This window comes from Centroberyx affinis, unplaced genomic scaffold (genome assembly GCF_046629955.1).
Source record: "Centroberyx affinis isolate AG114_WGS23_722 - 3 ecotype Tasmania unplaced genomic scaffold, CSIRO-AGI_Caff_v1 ptg003898l_1, whole genome shotgun sequence".
In the NCBI taxonomy this organism is placed as follows: domain Eukaryota; kingdom Metazoa; phylum Chordata; class Actinopteri; order Beryciformes; family Berycidae; genus Centroberyx; species Centroberyx affinis.
The window spans coordinates 215172-232718 of record NW_027281736.1 but is presented as its reverse complement, the minus strand read 5'-3'; the positions used below and the strand labels follow the sequence as shown (position 1 = coordinate 232718).

Sequence of the window (17547 nt, the reverse complement as noted above, 5' to 3'; positions counted from 1 at the left end):
GGCCACTTTTCATTTGTTCAGACAGCACCAAAGTTTTGAATGCTGCTTGTAGCTTGGGCGCTTCTGCGACAGTGAGTTGGTTGATGTTTATCCGGCGATGATCACACTTGTCTGGCCTTGTGGTTTGCCTGCACTACGTGACCTGATCCAACTGCGGTCCAAAACCTTGGCTGTCAGAAGTGGGATTCGAACCCACGCCTCCAGGGGAGACTGCGACCTGAACGCAGCGCCTTAGACCGCTCGGCCATCCTGACTCCGGCTCGGAGACATTCAGACAGATCTAGAGGGGCAGCCGGTGCAAACCTTAGGCGTTGCGCCTTTAATTGTCGCAGGTAAGCGGAGACGCGTGTGCTGCCTGTCGGTCAATTTCCGGGGGTCAAAAGGGCCCTTCGAACTTGCATTGGTGGTTCAGTGGTAGAATTCTCGCCTGCCACGCGGGAGGCCCGGGTTCGATTCCCGGCCAATGCAGCAAGCTTTTCAACCTCCAGCTCACGCAAGCAAAAGCCGTCAAGACTCAAGGGTTCCCACGACGGCAATGGCACTGTAAAGCGCTCATCGTCCTCATCACAGTGTTGTTCCACCGGCAGGTTAATCAGATGTGTCAACTTGGTTTCCGTAGGGTTTGGATGGTGCTCACCCTGTGAATGGGCCATTGAAGCCGCCACTTCACACTTTCCTCAACCTTCAAGTCTGACTGGACAACTAAGGCATGCTGAGGTCTGTTCTTTCTTGGGTAACGGGACCGTTTAACGCGCCAGACTGCCGTTGCGCATCTAGTCATATCACTCCGCCGTCACCAAGTCCCCCCCCCCCCCATCTTGTTGATTTCCAATCAAAGTAACTAGCGGCACCTTGTGCCGCACACAATTTACCGCAGACAAACACCGGGCTGAGTGAGGTCAGAAAGGTGGAAGCTTTTCCCAAGGCCACTTTTCATTTGTTCAGACAGCACCAAAGTTTTGAATGCTGCTTGTAGCTTGGGCGCTTCTGCGACAGTGAGTTGGTTGATGTTTATCCGGCGATGATCACACTTGTCTGGCCTTGTGGTTTGCCTGCACTACGTGACCTGATCCAACTGCGGTCCAAAACCTTGGCTGTCAGAAGTGGGATTCGAACCCACGCCTCCAGGGGAGACTGCGACCTGAACGCAGCGCCTTAGACCGCTCGGCCATCCTGACTCCGGCTCGGAGACATTCAGACAGATCTAGAGGGGCAGCCGGTGCAAACCTTAGGCGTTGCGCCTTTAATTGTCGCAGGTAAGCGGAGACGCGTGTGCTGCCTGTCGGTCAATTTCCGGGGGTCAAAAGGGCCCTTCGAACTTGCATTGGTGGTTCAGTGGTAGAATTCTCGCCTGCCACGCGGGAGGCCCGGGTTCGATTCCCGGCCAATGCAGCAAGCTTTTCAACCTCCAGCTCACGCAAGCAAAAGCCGTCAAGACTCAAGGGTTCCCACGACGGCAATGGCACTGTAAAGCGCTCATCGTCCTCATCACAGTGTTGTTCCACCGGCAGGTTAATCAGATGTGTCAACTTGGTTTCCGTAGGGTTTGGATGGTGCTCACCCTGTGAATGGGCCATTGAAGCCGCCACTTCACACTTTCCTCAACCTTCAAGTCTGACTGGACAACTAAGGCATGCTGAGGTCTGTTCTTTCTTGGGTAACGGGACCGTTTAACGCGCCAGACTGCCGTTGCGCATCTAGTCATATCACTCCGCCGTCACCAAGTCCCCCCCCCCCCCATCTTGTTGATTTCCAATCAAAGTAACTAGCGGCACCTTGTGCCGCACACAATTTACCGCAGACAAACACCGGGCTGAGTGAGGTCAGAAAGGTGGAAGCTTTTCCCAAGGCCACTTTTCATTTGTTCAGACAGCACCAAAGTTTTGAATGCTGCTTGTAGCTTGGGCGCTTCTGCGACAGTGAGTTGGTTGATGTTTATCCGGCGATGATCACACTTGTCTGGCCTTGTGGTTTGCCTGCACTACGTGACCTGATCCAACTGCGGTCCAAAACCTTGGCTGTCAGAAGTGGGATTCGAACCCACGCCTCCAGGGGAGACTGCGACCTGAACGCAGCGCCTTAGACCGCTCGGCCATCCTGACTCCGGCTCGGAGACATTCAGACAGATCTAGAGGGGCAGCCGGTGCAAACCTTAGGCGTTGCGCCTTTAATTGTCGCAGGTAAGCGGAGACGCGTGTGCTGCCTGTCGGTCAATTTCCGGGGGTCAAAAGGGCCCTTCGAACTTGCATTGGTGGTTCAGTGGTAGAATTCTCGCCTGCCACGCGGGAGGCCCGGGTTCGATTCCCGGCCAATGCAGCAAGCTTTTCAACCTCCAGCTCACGCAAGCAAAAGCCGTCAAGACTCAAGGGTTCCCACGACGGCAATGGCACTGTAAAGCGCTCATCGTCCTCATCACAGTGTTGTTCCACCGGCAGGTTAATCAGATGTGTCAACTTGGTTTCCGTAGGGTTTGGATGGTGCTCACCCTGTGAATGGGCCATTGAAGCCGCCACTTCACACTTTCCTCAACCTTCAAGTCTGACTGGACAACTAAGGCATGCTGAGGTCTGTTCTTTCTTGGGTAACGGGACCGTTTAACGCGCCAGACTGCCGTTGCGCATCTAGTCATATCACTCCGCCGTCACCAAGTCCCCCCCCCCCCCATCTTGTTGATTTCCAATCAAAGTAACTAGCGGCACCTTGTGCCGCACACAATTTACCGCAGACAAACACCGGGCTGAGTGAGGTCAGAAAGGTGGAAGCTTTTCCCAAGGCCACTTTTCATTTGTTCAGACAGCACCAAAGTTTTGAATGCTGCTTGTAGCTTGGGCGCTTCTGCGACAGTGAGTTGGTTGATGTTTATCCGGCGATGATCACACTTGTCTGGCCTTGTGGTTTGCCTGCACTACGTGACCTGATCCAACTGCGGTCCAAAACCTTAGGCGTTGCGCCTTTAATTGTCGCAGGTAAGCGGAGACGCGTGTGCTGCCTGTCGGTCAATTTCCGGGGGTCAAAAGGGCCCTTCGAACTTGCATTGGTGGTTCAGTGGTAGAATTCTCGCCTGCCACGCGGGAGGCCCGGGTTCGATTCCCGGCCAATGCAGCAAGCTTTTCAACCTCCAGCTCACGCAAGCAAAAGCCGTCAAGACTCAAGGGTTCCCACGACGGCAATGGCACTGTAAAGCGCTCATCGTCCTCATCACAGTGTTGTTCCACCGGCAGGTTAATCAGATGTGTCAACTTGGTTTCCGTAGGGTTTGGATGGTGCTCACCCTGTGAATGGGCCATTGAAGCCGCCACTTCACACTTTCCTCAACCTTCAAGTCTGACTGGACAACTAAGGCATGCTGAGGTCTGTTCTTTCTTGGGTAACGGGACCGTTTAACGCGCCAGACTGCCGTTGCGCATCTAGTCATATCACTCCGCCGTCACCAAGTCCCCCCCCCCCCATCTTGTTGATTTCCAATCAAAGTAACTAGCGGCACCTTGTGCCGCACACAATTTACCGCAGACAAACACCGGGCTGAGTGAGGTCAGAAAGGTGGAAGCTTTTCCCAAGGCCACTTTTCATTTGTTCAGACAGCACCAAAGTTTTGAATGCTGCTTGTAGCTTGGGCGCTTCTGCGACAGTGAGTTGGTTGATGTTTATCCGGCGATGATCACACTTGTCTGGCCTTGTGGTTTGCCTGCACTACGTGACCTGATCCAACTGCGGTCCAAAACCTTAGGCGTTGCGCCTTTAATTGTCGCAGGTAAGCGGAGACGCGTGTGCTGCCTGTCGGTCAATTTCCGGGGGTCAAAAGGGCCCTTCGAACTTGCATTGGTGGTTCAGTGGTAGAATTCTCGCCTGCCACGCGGGAGGCCCGGGTTCGATTCCCGGCCAATGCAGCAAGCTTTTCAACCTCCAGCTCACGCAAGCAAAAGCCGTCAAGACTCAAGGGTTCCCACGACGGCAATGGCACTGTAAAGCGCTCATCGTCCTCATCACAGTGTTGTTCCACCGGCAGGTTAATCAGATGTGTCAACTTGGTTTCCGTAGGGTTTGGATGGTGCTCACCCTGTGAATGGGCCATTGAAGCCGCCACTTCACACTTTCCTCAACCTTCAAGTCTGACTGGACAACTAAGGCATGCTGAGGTCTGTTCTTTCTTGGGTAACGGGACCGTTTAACGCGCCAGACTGCCGTTGCGCATCTAGTCATATCACTCCGCCGTCACCAAGTCCCCCCCCCCCCATCTTGTTGATTTCCAATCAAAGTAACTAGCGGCACCTTGTGCCGCACACAATTTACCGCAGACAAACACCGGGCTGAGTGAGGTCAGAAAGGTGGAAGCTTTTCCCAAGGCCACTTTTCATTTGTTCAGACAGCACCAAAGTTTTGAATGCTGCTTGTAGCTTGGGCGCTTCTGCGACAGTGAGTTGGTTGATGTTTATCCGGCGATGATCACACTTGTCTGGCCTTGTGGTTTGCCTGCACTACGTGACCTGATCCAACTGCGGTCCAAAACCTTGGCTGTCAGAAGTGGGATTCGAACCCACGCCTCCAGGGGAGACTGCGACCTGAACGCAGCGCCTTAGACCGCTCGGCCATCCTGACTCCGGCTCGGAGACATTCAGACAGATCTAGAGGGGCAGCCGGTGCAAACCTTAGGCGTTGCGCCTTTAATTGTCGCAGGTAAGCGGAGACGCGTGTGCTGCCTGTCGGTCAATTTCCGGGGGTCAAAAGGGCCCTTCGAACTTGCATTGGTGGTTCAGTGGTAGAATTCTCGCCTGCCACGCGGGAGGCCCGGGTTCGATTCCCGGCCAATGCAGCAAGCTTTTCAACCTCCAGCTCACGCAAGCAAAAGCCGTCAAGACTCAAGGGTTCCCACGACGGCAATGGCACTGTAAAGCGCTCATCGTCCTCATCACAGTGTTGTTCCACCGGCAGGTTAATCAGATGTGTCAACTTGGTTTCCGTAGGGTTTGGATGGTGCTCACCCTGTGAATGGGCCATTGAAGCCGCCACTTCACACTTTCCTCAACCTTCAAGTCTGACTGGACAACTAAGGCATGCTGAGGTCTGTTCTTTCTTGGGTAACGGGACCGTTTAACGCGCCAGACTGCCGTTGCGCATCTAGTCATATCACTCCGCCGTCACCAAGTCCCCCCCCCCCCCCATCTTGTTGATTTCCAATCAAAGTAACTAGCGGCACCTTGTGCCGCACACAATTTACCGCAGACAAACACCGGGCTGAGTGAGGTCAGAAAGGTGGAAGCTTTTCCCAAGGCCACTTTTCATTTGTTCAGACAGCACCAAAGTTTTGAATGCTGCTTGTAGCTTGGGCGCTTCTGCGACAGTGAGTTGGTTGATGTTTATCCGGCGATGATCACACTTGTCTGGCCTTGTGGTTTGCCTGCACTACGTGACCTGATCCAACTGCGGTCCAAAACCTTAGGCGTTGCGCCTTTAATTGTCGCAGGTAAGCGGAGACGCGTGTGCTGCCTGTCGGTCAATTTCCGGGGGTCAAAAGGGCCCTTCGAACTTGCATTGGTGGTTCAGTGGTAGAATTCTCGCCTGCCACGCGGGAGGCCCGGGTTCGATTCCCGGCCAATGCAGCAAGCTTTTCAACCTCCAGCTCACGCAAGCAAAAGCCGTCAAGACTCAAGGGTTCCCACGACGGCAATGGCACTGTAAAGCGCTCATCGTCCTCATCACAGTGTTGTTCCACCGGCAGGTTAATCAGATGTGTCAACTTGGTTTCCGTAGGGTTTGGATGGTGCTCACCCTGTGAATGGGCCATTGAAGCCGCCACTTCACACTTTCCTCAACCTTCAAGTCTGACTGGACAACTAAGGCATGCTGAGGTCTGTTCTTTCTTGGGTAACGGGACCGTTTAACGCGCCAGACTGCCGTTGCGCATCTAGTCATATCACTCCGCCGTCACCAAGTCCCCCCCCCCCCATCTTGTTGATTTCCAATCAAAGTAACTAGCGGCACCTTGTGCCGCACACAATTTACCGCAGACAAACACCGGGCTGAGTGAGGTCAGAAAGGTGGAAGCTTTTCCCAAGGCCACTTTTCATTTGTTCAGACAGCACCAAAGTTTTGAATGCTGCTTGTAGCTTGGGCGCTTCTGCGACAGTGAGTTGGTTGATGTTTATCCGGCGATGATCACACTTGTCTGGCCTTGTGGTTTGCCTGCACTACGTGACCTGATCCAACTGCGGTCCAAAACCTTAGGCGTTGCGCCTTTAATTGTCGCAGGTAAGCGGAGACGCGTGTGCTGCCTGTCGGTCAATTTCCGGGGGTCAAAAGGGCCCTTCGAACTTGCATTGGTGGTTCAGTGGTAGAATTCTCGCCTGCCACGCGGGAGGCCCGGGTTCGATTCCCGGCCAATGCAGCAAGCTTTTCAACCTCCAGCTCACGCAAGCAAAAGCCGTCAAGACTCAAGGGTTCCCACGACGGCAATGGCACTGTAAAGCGCTCATCGTCCTCATCACAGTGTTGTTCCACCGGCAGGTTAATCAGATGTGTCAACTTGGTTTCCGTAGGGTTTGGATGGTGCTCACCCTGTGAATGGGCCATTGAAGCCGCCACTTCACACTTTCCTCAACCTTCAAGTCTGACTGGACAACTAAGGCATGCTGAGGTCTGTTCTTTCTTGGGTAACGGGACCGTTTAACGCGCCAGACTGCCGTTGCGCATCTAGTCATATCACTCCGCCGTCACCAAGTCCCCCCCCCCCCATCTTGTTGATTTCCAATCAAAGTAACTAGCGGCACCTTGTGCCGCACACAATTTACCGCAGACAAACACCGGGCTGAGTGAGGTCAGAAAGGTGGAAGCTTTTCCCAAGGCCACTTTTCATTTGTTCAGACAGCACCAAAGTTTTGAATGCTGCTTGTAGCTTGGGCGCTTCTGCGACAGTGAGTTGGTTGATGTTTATCCGGCGATGATCACACTTGTCTGGCCTTGTGGTTTGCCTGCACTACGTGACCTGATCCAACTGCGGTCCAAAACCTTAGGCGTTGCGCCTTTAATTGTCGCAGGTAAGCGGAGACGCGTGTGCTGCCTGTCGGTCAATTTCCGGGGGTCAAAAGGGCCCTTCGAACTTGCATTGGTGGTTCAGTGGTAGAATTCTCGCCTGCCACGCGGGAGGCCCGGGTTCGATTCCCGGCCAATGCAGCAAGCTTTTCAACCTCCAGCTCACGCAAGCAAAAGCCGTCAAGACTCAAGGGTTCCCACGACGGCAATGGCACTGTAAAGCGCTCATCGTCCTCATCACAGTGTTGTTCCACCGGCAGGTTAATCAGATGTGTCAACTTGGTTTCCGTAGGGTTTGGATGGTGCTCACCCTGTGAATGGGCCATTGAAGCCGCCACTTCACACTTTCCTCAACCTTCAAGTCTGACTGGACAACTAAGGCATGCTGAGGTCTGTTCTTTCTTGGGTAACGGGACCGTTTAACGCGCCAGACTGCCGTTGCGCATCTAGTCATATCACTCCGCCGTCACCAAGTCCCCCCCCCCCCATCTTGTTGATTTCCAATCAAAGTAACTAGCGGCACCTTGTGCCGCACACAATTTACCGCAGACAAACACCGGGCTGAGTGAGGTCAGAAAGGTGGAAGCTTTTCCCAAGGCCACTTTTCATTTGTTCAGACAGCACCAAAGTTTTGAATGCTGCTTGTAGCTTGGGCGCTTCTGCGACAGTGAGTTGGTTGATGTTTATCCGGCGATGATCACACTTGTCTGGCCTTGTGGTTTGCCTGCACTACGTGACCTGATCCAACTGCGGTCCAAAACCTTGGCTGTCAGAAGTGGGATTCGAACCCACGCCTCCAGGGGAGACTGCGACCTGAACGCAGCGCCTTAGACCGCTCGGCCATCCTGACTCCGGCTCGGAGACATTCAGACAGATCTAGAGGGGCAGCCGGTGCAAACCTTAGGCGTTGCGCCTTTAATTGTCGCAGGTAAGCGGAGACGCGTGTGCTGCCTGTCGGTCAATTTCCGGGGGTCAAAAGGGCCCTTCGAACTTGCATTGGTGGTTCAGTGGTAGAATTCTCGCCTGCCACGCGGGAGGCCCGGGTTCGATTCCCGGCCAATGCAGCAAGCTTTTCAACCTCCAGCTCACGCAAGCAAAAGCCGTCAAGACTCAAGGGTTCCCACGACGGCAATGGCACTGTAAAGCGCTCATCGTCCTCATCACAGTGTTGTTCCACCGGCAGGTTAATCAGATGTGTCAACTTGGTTTCCGTAGGGTTTGGATGGTGCTCACCCTGTGAATGGGCCATTGAAGCCGCCACTTCACACTTTCCTCAACCTTCAAGTCTGACTGGACAACTAAGGCATGCTGAGGTCTGTTCTTTCTTGGGTAACGGGACCGTTTAACGCGCCAGACTGCCGTTGCGCATCTAGTCATATCACTCCGCCGTCACCAAGTCCCCCCCCCCCCCCATCTTGTTGATTTCCAATCAAAGTAACTAGCGGCACCTTGTGCCGCACACAATTTACCGCAGACAAACACCGGGCTGAGTGAGGTCAGAAAGGTGGAAGCTTTTCCCAAGGCCACTTTTCATTTGTTCAGACAGCACCAAAGTTTTGAATGCTGCTTGTAGCTTGGGCGCTTCTGCGACAGTGAGTTGGTTGATGTTTATCCGGCGATGATCACACTTGTCTGGCCTTGTGGTTTGCCTGCACTACGTGACCTGATCCAACTGCGGTCCAAAACCTTAGGCGTTGCGCCTTTAATTGTCGCAGGTAAGCGGAGACGCGTGTGCTGCCTGTCGGTCAATTTCCGGGGGTCAAAAGGGCCCTTCGAACTTGCATTGGTGGTTCAGTGGTAGAATTCTCGCCTGCCACGCGGGAGGCCCGGGTTCGATTCCCGGCCAATGCAGCAAGCTTTTCAACCTCCAGCTCACGCAAGCAAAAGCCGTCAAGACTCAAGGGTTCCCACGACGGCAATGGCACTGTAAAGCGCTCATCGTCCTCATCACAGTGTTGTTCCACCGGCAGGTTAATCAGATGTGTCAACTTGGTTTCCGTAGGGTTTGGATGGTGCTCACCCTGTGAATGGGCCATTGAAGCCGCCACTTCACACTTTCCTCAACCTTCAAGTCTGACTGGACAACTAAGGCATGCTGAGGTCTGTTCTTTCTTGGGTAACGGGACCGTTTAACGCGCCAGACTGCCGTTGCGCATCTAGTCATATCACTCCGCCGTCACCAAGTCCCCCCCCCCCCATCTTGTTGATTTCCAATCAAAGTAACTAGCGGCACCTTGTGCCGCACACAATTTACCGCAGACAAACACCGGGCTGAGTGAGGTCAGAAAGGTGGAAGCTTTTCCCAAGGCCACTTTTCATTTGTTCAGACAGCACCAAAGTTTTGAATGCTGCTTGTAGCTTGGGCGCTTCTGCGACAGTGAGTTGGTTGATGTTTATCCGGCGATGATCACACTTGTCTGGCCTTGTGGTTTGCCTGCACTACGTGACCTGATCCAACTGCGGTCCAAAACCTTAGGCGTTGCGCCTTTAATTGTCGCAGGTAAGCGGAGACGCGTGTGCTGCCTGTCGGTCAATTTCCGGGGGTCAAAAGGGCCCTTCGAACTTGCATTGGTGGTTCAGTGGTAGAATTCTCGCCTGCCACGCGGGAGGCCCGGGTTCGATTCCCGGCCAATGCAGCAAGCTTTTCAACCTCCAGCTCACGCAAGCAAAAGCCGTCAAGACTCAAGGGTTCCCACGACGGCAATGGCACTGTAAAGCGCTCATCGTCCTCATCACAGTGTTGTTCCACCGGCAGGTTAATCAGATGTGTCAACTTGGTTTCCGTAGGGTTTGGATGGTGCTCACCCTGTGAATGGGCCATTGAAGCCGCCACTTCACACTTTCCTCAACCTTCAAGTCTGACTGGACAACTAAGGCATGCTGAGGTCTGTTCTTTCTTGGGTAACGGGACCGTTTAACGCGCCAGACTGCCGTTGCGCATCTAGTCATATCACTCCGCCGTCACCAAGTCCCCCCCCCCCCATCTTGTTGATTTCCAATCAAAGTAACTAGCGGCACCTTGTGCCGCACACAATTTACCGCAGACAAACACCGGGCTGAGTGAGGTCAGAAAGGTGGAAGCTTTTCCCAAGGCCACTTTTCATTTGTTCAGACAGCACCAAAGTTTTGAATGCTGCTTGTAGCTTGGGCGCTTCTGCGACAGTGAGTTGGTTGATGTTTATCCGGCGATGATCACACTTGTCTGGCCTTGTGGTTTGCCTGCACTACGTGACCTGATCCAACTGCGGTCCAAAACCTTGGCTGTCAGAAGTGGGATTCGAACCCACGCCTCCAGGGGAGACTGCGACCTGAACGCAGCGCCTTAGACCGCTCGGCCATCCTGACTCCGGCTCGGAGACATTCAGACAGATCTAGAGGGGCAGCCGGTGCAAACCTTAGGCGTTGCGCCTTTAATTGTCGCAGGTAAGCGGAGACGCGTGTGCTGCCTGTCGGTCAATTTCCGGGGGTCAAAAGGGCCCTTCGAACTTGCATTGGTGGTTCAGTGGTAGAATTCTCGCCTGCCACGCGGGAGGCCCGGGTTCGATTCCCAGCCAATGCAGCAAGCTTTTCAACCTCCAGCTCACGCAAGCAAAAGCCGTCAAGACTCAAGGGTTCCCACGACGGCAATGGCACTGTAAAGCGCTCATCGTCCTCATCACAGTGTTGTTCCACCGGCAGGTTAATCAGATGTGTCAACTTGGTTTCCGTAGGGTTTGGATGGTGCTCACCCTGTGAATGGGCCATTGAAGCCGCCACTTCACACTTTCCTCAACCTTCAAGTCTGACTGGACAACTAAGGCATGCTGAGGTCTGTTCTTTCTTGGGTAACGGGACCGTTTAACGCGCCAGACTGCCGTTGCGCATCTAGTCATATCACTCCGCCGTCACCAAGTCCCCCCCCCCCCCCCCTTGTTGATTTCCAATCAAAGTAACTAGCGGCACCTTGTGCCGCACACAATTTACCGCAGACAAACACCGGGCTGAGTGAGGTCAGAAAGGTGGAAGCTTTTCCCAAGGCCACTTTTCATTTGTTCAGACAGCACCAAAGTTTTGAATGCTGCTTGTAGCTTGGGCGCTTCTGCGACAGTGAGTTGGTTGATGTTTATCCGGCGATGATCACACTTGTCTGGCCTTGTGGTTTGCCTGCACTACGTGACCTGATCTCGCTGACCTGATCAGCGCCTTAGACCGCTCGGCCATCCTGACTCCGGCTCGGAGACATTCAGACAGATCTAGAGGGGCAGCCGGTGCAAACCTTAGGCGTTGCGCCTTTAATTGTCGCAGGTAAGCGGAGACGCGTGTGCTGCCTGTCGGTCAATTTCCGGGGGTCAAAAGGGCCCTTCGAACTTGCATTGGTGGTTCAGTGGTAGAATTCTCGCCTGCCACGCGGGAGGCCCGGGTTCGATTCCCGGCCAATGCAGCAAGCTTTTCAACCTCCAGCTCACGCAAGCAAAAGCCGTCAAGACTCAAGGGTTCCCACGACGGCAATGGAACTGTAAAGCGCTCATCGTCCTCATCACAGTGTTGTTCCACCGGCAGGTTAATCAGATGTGTCAACTTGGTTTCCGTAGGGTTTGGATGGTGCTCACCCTGTGAATGGGCCATTGAAGCCGCCACTTCACACTTTCCTCAACCTTCAAGTCTGACTGGACAACTAAGGCATGCTGAGGTCTGTTCTTTCTTGGGTAACGGGACCGTTTAACGCGCCAGACTGCCGTTGCGCATCTAGTCATATCACTCCGCCGTCACCAAGTCCCCCCCCCCCCATCTTGTTGATTTCCAATCAAAGTAACTAGCGGCACCTTGTGCCGCACACAAACACCGGGCTGAGTGAGGTCAGAAAGGTGGAAGCTTTTCCCAAGGCCACTTTTCATTTGTTCAGACAGCACCAAAGTTTTGAATGCTGCTTGTAGCTTGGGCGCTTCTGCGACAGTGAGTTGGTTGATGTTTATCCGGCGATGATCACACTTGTCTGGCCTTGTGGTTTGCCTGCACTACGTGACCTGATCTCGCTGACCTATCAGCGCCTTAGACCGCTCGGCCATCCTGACTCCGGCTCGGAGACATTCAGACAGATCTAGAGGGGCAGCCGGTGCAAACCTTAGGCGTTGCGCCTTTAATTGTCGCAGGTAAGCGGAGACGCGTGTGCTGCCTGTCGGTCAATTTCCGGGGGTCAAAAGGGCCCTTCGAACTTGCATTGGTGGTTCAGTGGTAGAATTCTCGCCTGCCACGCGGGAGGCCCGGGTTCGATTCCCGGCCAATGCAGCAAGCTTTTCAACCTCCAGCTCACGCAAGCAAAAGCCGTCAAGACTCAAGGGTTCCCACGACGGCAATGGAACTGTAAAGCGCTCATCGTCCTCATCACAGTGTTGTTCCACCGGCAGGTTAATCAGATGTGTCAACTTGGTTTCCGTAGGGTTTGGATGGTGCTCACCCTGTGAATGGGCCATTGAAGCCGCCACTTCACACTTTCCTCAACCTTCAAGTCTGACTGGACAACTAAGGCATGCTGAGGTCTGTTCTTTCTTGGGTAACGGGACCGTTTAACGCGCCAGACTGCCGTTGCGCATCTAGTCATATCACTCCGCCGTCACCAAGTCCCCCCCCCCCCATCTTGTTGATTTCCAATCAAAGTAACTAGCGGCACCTTGTGCCGCACACAAACACCGGGCTGAGTGAGGTCAGAAAGGTGGAAGCTTTTCCCAAGGCCACTTTTCATTTGTTCAGACAGCACCAAAGTTTTGAATGCTGCTTGTAGCTTGGGCGCTTCTGCGACAGTGAGTTGGTTGATGTTTATCCGGCGATGATCACACTTGTCTGGCCTTGTGGTTTGCCTGCACTACGTGACCTGATCTCGCTGACCTGATCAGCGCCTTAGACCGCTCGGCCATCCTGACTCCGGCTCGGAGACATTCAGACAGATCTAGAGGGGCAGCCGGTGCAAACCTTAGGCGTTGCGCCTTTAATTGTCGCAGGTAAGCGGAGACGCGTGTGCTGCCTGTCGGTCAATTTCCGGGGGTCAAAAGGGCCCTTCGAACTTGCATTGGTGGTTCAGTGGTAGAATTCTCGCCTGCCACGCGGGAGGCCCGGGTTCGATTCCCAGCCAATGCAGCAAGCTTTTCAACCTCCAGCTCACGCAAGCAAAAGCCGTCAAGACTCAAGGGTTCCCACGACGGCAATGGCACTGTAAAGCGCTCATCGTCCTCATCACAGTGTTGTTCCACCGGCAGGTTAATCAGATGTGTCAACTTGGTTTCCGTAGGGTTTGGATGGTGCTCACCCTGTGAATGGGCCATTGAAGCCGCCACTTCACACTTTCCTCAACCTTCAAGTCTGACTGGACAACTAAGGCATGCTGAGGTCTGTTCTTTCTTGGGTAACGGGACCGTTTAACGCGCCAGACTGCCGTTGCGCATCTAGTCATATCACTCCGCCGTCACCAAGTCCCCCCCCCCCCCCATCTTGTTGATTTCCAATCAAAGTAACTAGCGGCACCTTGTGCCGCACACAATTTACCGCAGACAAACACCGGGCTGAGTGAGGTCAGAAAGGTGGAAGCTTTTCCCAAGGCCACTTTTCATTTGTTCAGACAGCACCAAAGTTTTGAATGCTGCTTGTAGCTTGGGCGCTTCTGCGACAGTGAGTTGGTTGATGTTTATCCGGCGATGATCACACTTGTCTGGCCTTGTGGTTTGCCTGCACTACGTGACCTGATCTCGCTGACCTGATCAGCGCCTTAGACCGCTCGGCCATCCTGACTCCGGCTCGGAGACATTCAGACAGATCTAGAGGGGCAGCCGGTGCAAACCTTAGGCGTTGCGCCTTTAATTGTCGCAGGTAAGCGGAGACGCGTGTGCTGCCTGTCGGTCAATTTCCGGGGGTCAAAAGGGCCCTTCGAACTTGCATTGGTGGTTCAGTGGTAGAATTCTCGCCTGCCACGCGGGAGGCCCGGGTTCGATTCCCGGCCAATGCAGCAAGCTTTTCAACCTCCAGCTCACGCAAGCAAAAGCCGTCAAGACTCAAGGGTTCCCACGACGGCAATGGAACTGTAAAGCGCTCATCGTCCTCATCACAGTGTTGTTCCACCGGCAGGTTAATCAGATGTGTCAACTTGGTTTCCGTAGGGTTTGGATGGTGCTCACCCTGTGAATGGGCCATTGAAGCCGCCACTTCACACTTTCCTCAACCTTCAAGTCTGACTGGACAACTAAGGCATGCTGAGGTCTGTTCTTTCTTGGGTAACGGGACCGTTTAACGCGCCAGACTGCCGTTGCGCATCTAGTCATATCACTCCGCCGTCACCAAGTCCCCCCCCCCCCATCTTGTTGATTTCCAATCAAAGTAACTAGCGGCACCTTGTGCCGCACACAAACACCGGGCTGAGTGAGGTCAGAAAGGTGGAAGCTTTTCCCAAGGCCACTTTTCATTTGTTCAGACAGCACCAAAGTTTTGAATGCTGCTTGTAGCTTGGGCGCTTCTGCGACAGTGAGTTGGTTGATGTTTATCCGGCGATGATCACACTTGTCTGGCCTTGTGGTTTGCCTGCACTACGTGACCTGATCTCGCTGACCTGATCAGCGCCTTAGACCGCTCGGCCATCCTGACTCCGGCTCGGAGACATTCAGACAGATCTAGAGGGGCAGCCGGTGCAAACCTTAGGCGTTGCGCCTTTAATTGTCGCAGGTAAGCGGAGACGCGTGTGCTGCCTGTCGGTCAATTTCCGGGGGTCAAAAGGGCCCTTCGAACTTGCATTGGTGGTTCAGTGGTAGAATTCTCGCCTGCCACGCGGGAGGCCCGGGTTCGATTCCCGGCCAATGCAGCAAGCTTTTCAACCTCCAGCTCACGCAAGCAAAAGCCGTCAAGACTCAAGGGTTCCCACGACGGCAATGGCACTGTAAAGCGCTCATCGTCCTCATCACAGTGTTGTTCCACCGGCAGGTTAATCAGATGTGTCAACTTGGTTTCCGTAGGGTTTGGATGGTGCTCACCCTGTGAATGGGCCATTGAAGCCGCCACTTCACACTTTCCTCAACCTTCAAGTCTGACTGGACAACTAAGGCATGCTGAGGTCTGTTCTTTCTTGGGTAACGGGACCGTTTAACGCGCCAGACTGCCGTTGCGCATCTAGTCATATCACTCCGCCGTCACCAAGTCCCCCCCCCCCCCATCTTGTTGATTTCCAATCAAAGTAACTAGCGGCACCTTGTGCCGCACACAAACACCGGGCTGAGTGAGGTCAGAAAGGTGGAAGCTTTTCCCAAGGCCACTTTTCATTTGTTCAGACAGCACCAAAGTTTTGAATGCTGCTTGTAGCTTGGGCGCTTCTGCGACAGTGAGTTGGTTGATGTTTATCCGGCGATGATCACACTTGTCTGGCCTTGTGGTTTGCCTGCACTACGTGACCTGATCTCGCTGACCTGATCAGCGCCTTAGACCGCTCGGCCATCCTGACTCCGGCTCGGAGACATTCAGACAGATCTAGAGGGGCAGCCGGTGCAAACCTTAGGCGTTGCGCCTTTAATTGTCGCAGGTAAGCGGAGACGCGTGTGCTGCCTGTCGGTCAATTTCCGGGGGTCAAAAGGGCCCTTCGAACTTGCATTGGTGGTTCAGTGGTAGAATTCTCGCCTGCCACGCGGGAGGCCCGGGTTCGATTCCCGGCCAATGCAGCAAGCTTTTCAACCTCCAGCTCACGCAAGCAAAAGCCGTCAAGACTCAAGGGTTCCCACGACGGCAATGGCACTGTAAAGCGCTCATCGTCCTCATCACAGTGTTGTTCCACCGGCAGGTTAATCAGATGTGTCAACTTGGTTTCCGTAGGGTTTGGATGGTGCTCACCCTGTGAATGGGCCATTGAAGCCGCCACTTCACACTTTCCTCAACCTTCAAGTCTGACTGGACAACTAAGGCATGCTGAGGTCTGTTCTTTCTTGGGTAACGGGACCGTTTAACGCGCCAGACTGCCGTTGCGCATCTAGTCATCTTGTTGTCATCTTGTTGATTTCCAATCAAAGTAACTAGCGGCACCTTGTGCCGCACACAATTTACCGCAGACAAACACCGGGCTGAGTGAGGTCAGAAAGGTGGAAGCTTTTCCCAAGGCCACTTTTCATTTGTTCAGACAGCACCAAAGTTTTGAATGCTGCTTGTAGCTTGGGCGCTTCTGCGACAGTGAGTTGGTTGATGTTTATCCGGCGATGATCACACTTGTCTGGCCTTGTGGTTTGCCTGCACTACGTGACCTGATCCAACTGCGGTCCAAAACCTTGGCTGTCAGAAGTGGGATTCGAACCCACGCCTCCAGGGGAGACTGCGACCTGAACGCAGCGCCTTAGACCGCTCGGCCATCCTGACTCCGGCTCGGAGACATTCAGACAGATCTAGAGGCGCAGCCGGTGCAAACCTTAGGCGTTGCGCCTTTAATTGTCGCAGGTAAGCGGAGACGCGTGTGCTGCCTGTCGGTCAATTTCCGGGGGTCAAAAGGGCCCTTCGAACATGCATTGGTGGTTCAGTGGTAGAATTCTCGCCTGCCACGCGGGAGGCCCGGGTTCGATTCCCGGCCAATGCAGCAAGCTTTTCAACCTCCAGCTCACGCAAGCAAAAGCCGTCAAGACTCAAGGGTTCCCACGACGGCAAAGGCAACAATGGCACTGTAAAGCGCTCATCGTCCTCATCACAGTGTTGTTCCACCGGCAGGTTAATCAGATGTGTCAACTTGGTTTCCGTAGGGTTTGGATGGTGCTCACCCTGTGAATGGGCCATTGAAGCCGCCACTTCACACTTTCCTCAACCTTCAAGTCTGACTGGACAACTAAGGCATGCTGAGGTCTGTTCTTTCTTGGGTAACGGGACCGTTTAACGCGCCAGACTGCCGTTGCGCATCTAGTCATCTTGTTGTCATCTTGTTGATTTCCAATCAAAGTAACTAGCGGCACCTTGTGCCGCACACAATTTACCGCAGACAAACACCGGGCTGAGTGAGGTCAGAAAGGTGGAAGCTTTTCCCAAGGCCACTTTTCATTTGTTCAGACAGCACCAAAGTTTTGAATGCTGCTTGTAGCTTGGGCGCTTCTGCGACAGTGAGTTGGTTGATGTTTATCCGGCGATGATCACACTTGTCTGGCCTTGTGGTTTGCCTGCACTACGTGACCTGATCCAACTGCGGTCCAAAACCTTGGCTGTCAGAAGTGGGATTCGAACCCACGCCTCCAGGGGAGACTGCGACCTGAACGCAGCGCCTTAGACCGCTCGGCCATCCTGACTCCGGCTCGGAGACATTCAGACAGATCTAGAGGGGCAGCCGGTGCAAACCTTAGGCGTTGCGCCTTTAATTGTCGCAGGTAAGCGGAGACGCGTGTGCTGCCTGTCGGTCAATTTCCGGGGGTCAAAAAGGCCCTTCGAACTTGCATTGGTGGTTCAGTGGTAGAATTCTCGCCTGCCACGCGGGAGGCCCGGGTTCGATTCCCGGCCAATGCAGCAAGCTTTTCAACCTCCAGCTCACGCAAGCAAAAGCCGTCAAGACTC

At 54.0% G+C, this 17547-nt stretch overlaps 19 non-coding genes across 19 annotated transcripts; 11 read left to right on the top strand and 8 right to left on the bottom strand.

Annotated features, from left to right (window-relative positions):
• Positions 1–171: 171 nt before the first annotated feature.
• Positions 172–254, bottom strand: trnal-cag (transfer RNA leucine (anticodon CAG)). The gene has a single exon. It is a non-coding gene; the product is annotated as a tRNA-Leu (tRNA).
• Positions 255–1095: 841 nt separating this feature from the next.
• trnal-cag (transfer RNA leucine (anticodon CAG)) lies at positions 1096–1178 on the bottom strand. Its single transcript has one exon. It is a non-coding gene; the product is annotated as a tRNA-Leu (tRNA).
• An 841-nt stretch (positions 1179–2019) lies between these two features.
• trnal-cag (transfer RNA leucine (anticodon CAG)) lies at positions 2020–2102 on the bottom strand. Its single transcript has one exon. It is a non-coding gene; the product is annotated as a tRNA-Leu (tRNA).
• A 2411-nt stretch (positions 2103–4513) lies between these two features.
• Positions 4514–4596, bottom strand: trnal-cag (transfer RNA leucine (anticodon CAG)). Its single transcript has one exon. It is a non-coding gene; the product is annotated as a tRNA-Leu (tRNA).
• A 2500-nt stretch (positions 4597–7096) lies between these two features.
• On the top strand, positions 7097–7167 carry trnag-gcc (transfer RNA glycine (anticodon GCC)). The gene has a single exon. It is a non-coding gene; the product is annotated as a tRNA-Gly (tRNA).
• A 626-nt stretch (positions 7168–7793) lies between these two features.
• trnal-cag (transfer RNA leucine (anticodon CAG)) lies at positions 7794–7876 on the bottom strand. Its single transcript has one exon. It is a non-coding gene; the product is annotated as a tRNA-Leu (tRNA).
• Positions 7877–8019: 143 nt separating this feature from the next.
• On the top strand, positions 8020–8090 carry trnag-gcc (transfer RNA glycine (anticodon GCC)). The gene has a single exon. It is a non-coding gene; the product is annotated as a tRNA-Gly (tRNA).
• A 716-nt stretch (positions 8091–8806) lies between these two features.
• Positions 8807–8877, top strand: trnag-gcc (transfer RNA glycine (anticodon GCC)). Its single transcript has one exon. It is a non-coding gene; the product is annotated as a tRNA-Gly (tRNA).
• Positions 8878–9591: 714 nt separating this feature from the next.
• On the top strand, positions 9592–9662 carry trnag-gcc (transfer RNA glycine (anticodon GCC)). Its single transcript has one exon. It is a non-coding gene; the product is annotated as a tRNA-Gly (tRNA).
• A 626-nt stretch (positions 9663–10288) lies between these two features.
• trnal-cag (transfer RNA leucine (anticodon CAG)) lies at positions 10289–10371 on the bottom strand. The gene has a single exon. It is a non-coding gene; the product is annotated as a tRNA-Leu (tRNA).
• A 1004-nt stretch (positions 10372–11375) lies between these two features.
• Positions 11376–11446, top strand: trnag-gcc (transfer RNA glycine (anticodon GCC)). The gene has a single exon. It is a non-coding gene; the product is annotated as a tRNA-Gly (tRNA).
• Positions 11447–12220: 774 nt separating this feature from the next.
• trnag-gcc (transfer RNA glycine (anticodon GCC)) lies at positions 12221–12291 on the top strand. Its single transcript has one exon. It is a non-coding gene; the product is annotated as a tRNA-Gly (tRNA).
• A 1637-nt stretch (positions 12292–13928) lies between these two features.
• trnag-gcc (transfer RNA glycine (anticodon GCC)) lies at positions 13929–13999 on the top strand. The gene has a single exon. It is a non-coding gene; the product is annotated as a tRNA-Gly (tRNA).
• Positions 14000–14774: 775 nt separating this feature from the next.
• Positions 14775–14845, top strand: trnag-gcc (transfer RNA glycine (anticodon GCC)). Its single transcript has one exon. It is a non-coding gene; the product is annotated as a tRNA-Gly (tRNA).
• Positions 14846–15621: 776 nt separating this feature from the next.
• Positions 15622–15692, top strand: trnag-gcc (transfer RNA glycine (anticodon GCC)). The gene has a single exon. It is a non-coding gene; the product is annotated as a tRNA-Gly (tRNA).
• A 602-nt stretch (positions 15693–16294) lies between these two features.
• On the bottom strand, positions 16295–16377 carry trnal-cag (transfer RNA leucine (anticodon CAG)). The gene has a single exon. It is a non-coding gene; the product is annotated as a tRNA-Leu (tRNA).
• Positions 16378–16520: 143 nt separating this feature from the next.
• trnag-gcc (transfer RNA glycine (anticodon GCC)) lies at positions 16521–16591 on the top strand. Its single transcript has one exon. It is a non-coding gene; the product is annotated as a tRNA-Gly (tRNA).
• A 611-nt stretch (positions 16592–17202) lies between these two features.
• trnal-cag (transfer RNA leucine (anticodon CAG)) lies at positions 17203–17285 on the bottom strand. Its single transcript has one exon. It is a non-coding gene; the product is annotated as a tRNA-Leu (tRNA).
• Positions 17286–17428: 143 nt separating this feature from the next.
• On the top strand, positions 17429–17499 carry trnag-gcc (transfer RNA glycine (anticodon GCC)). The gene has a single exon. It is a non-coding gene; the product is annotated as a tRNA-Gly (tRNA).
• The last annotated feature ends 48 nt before the right edge of the window (positions 17500–17547 follow it).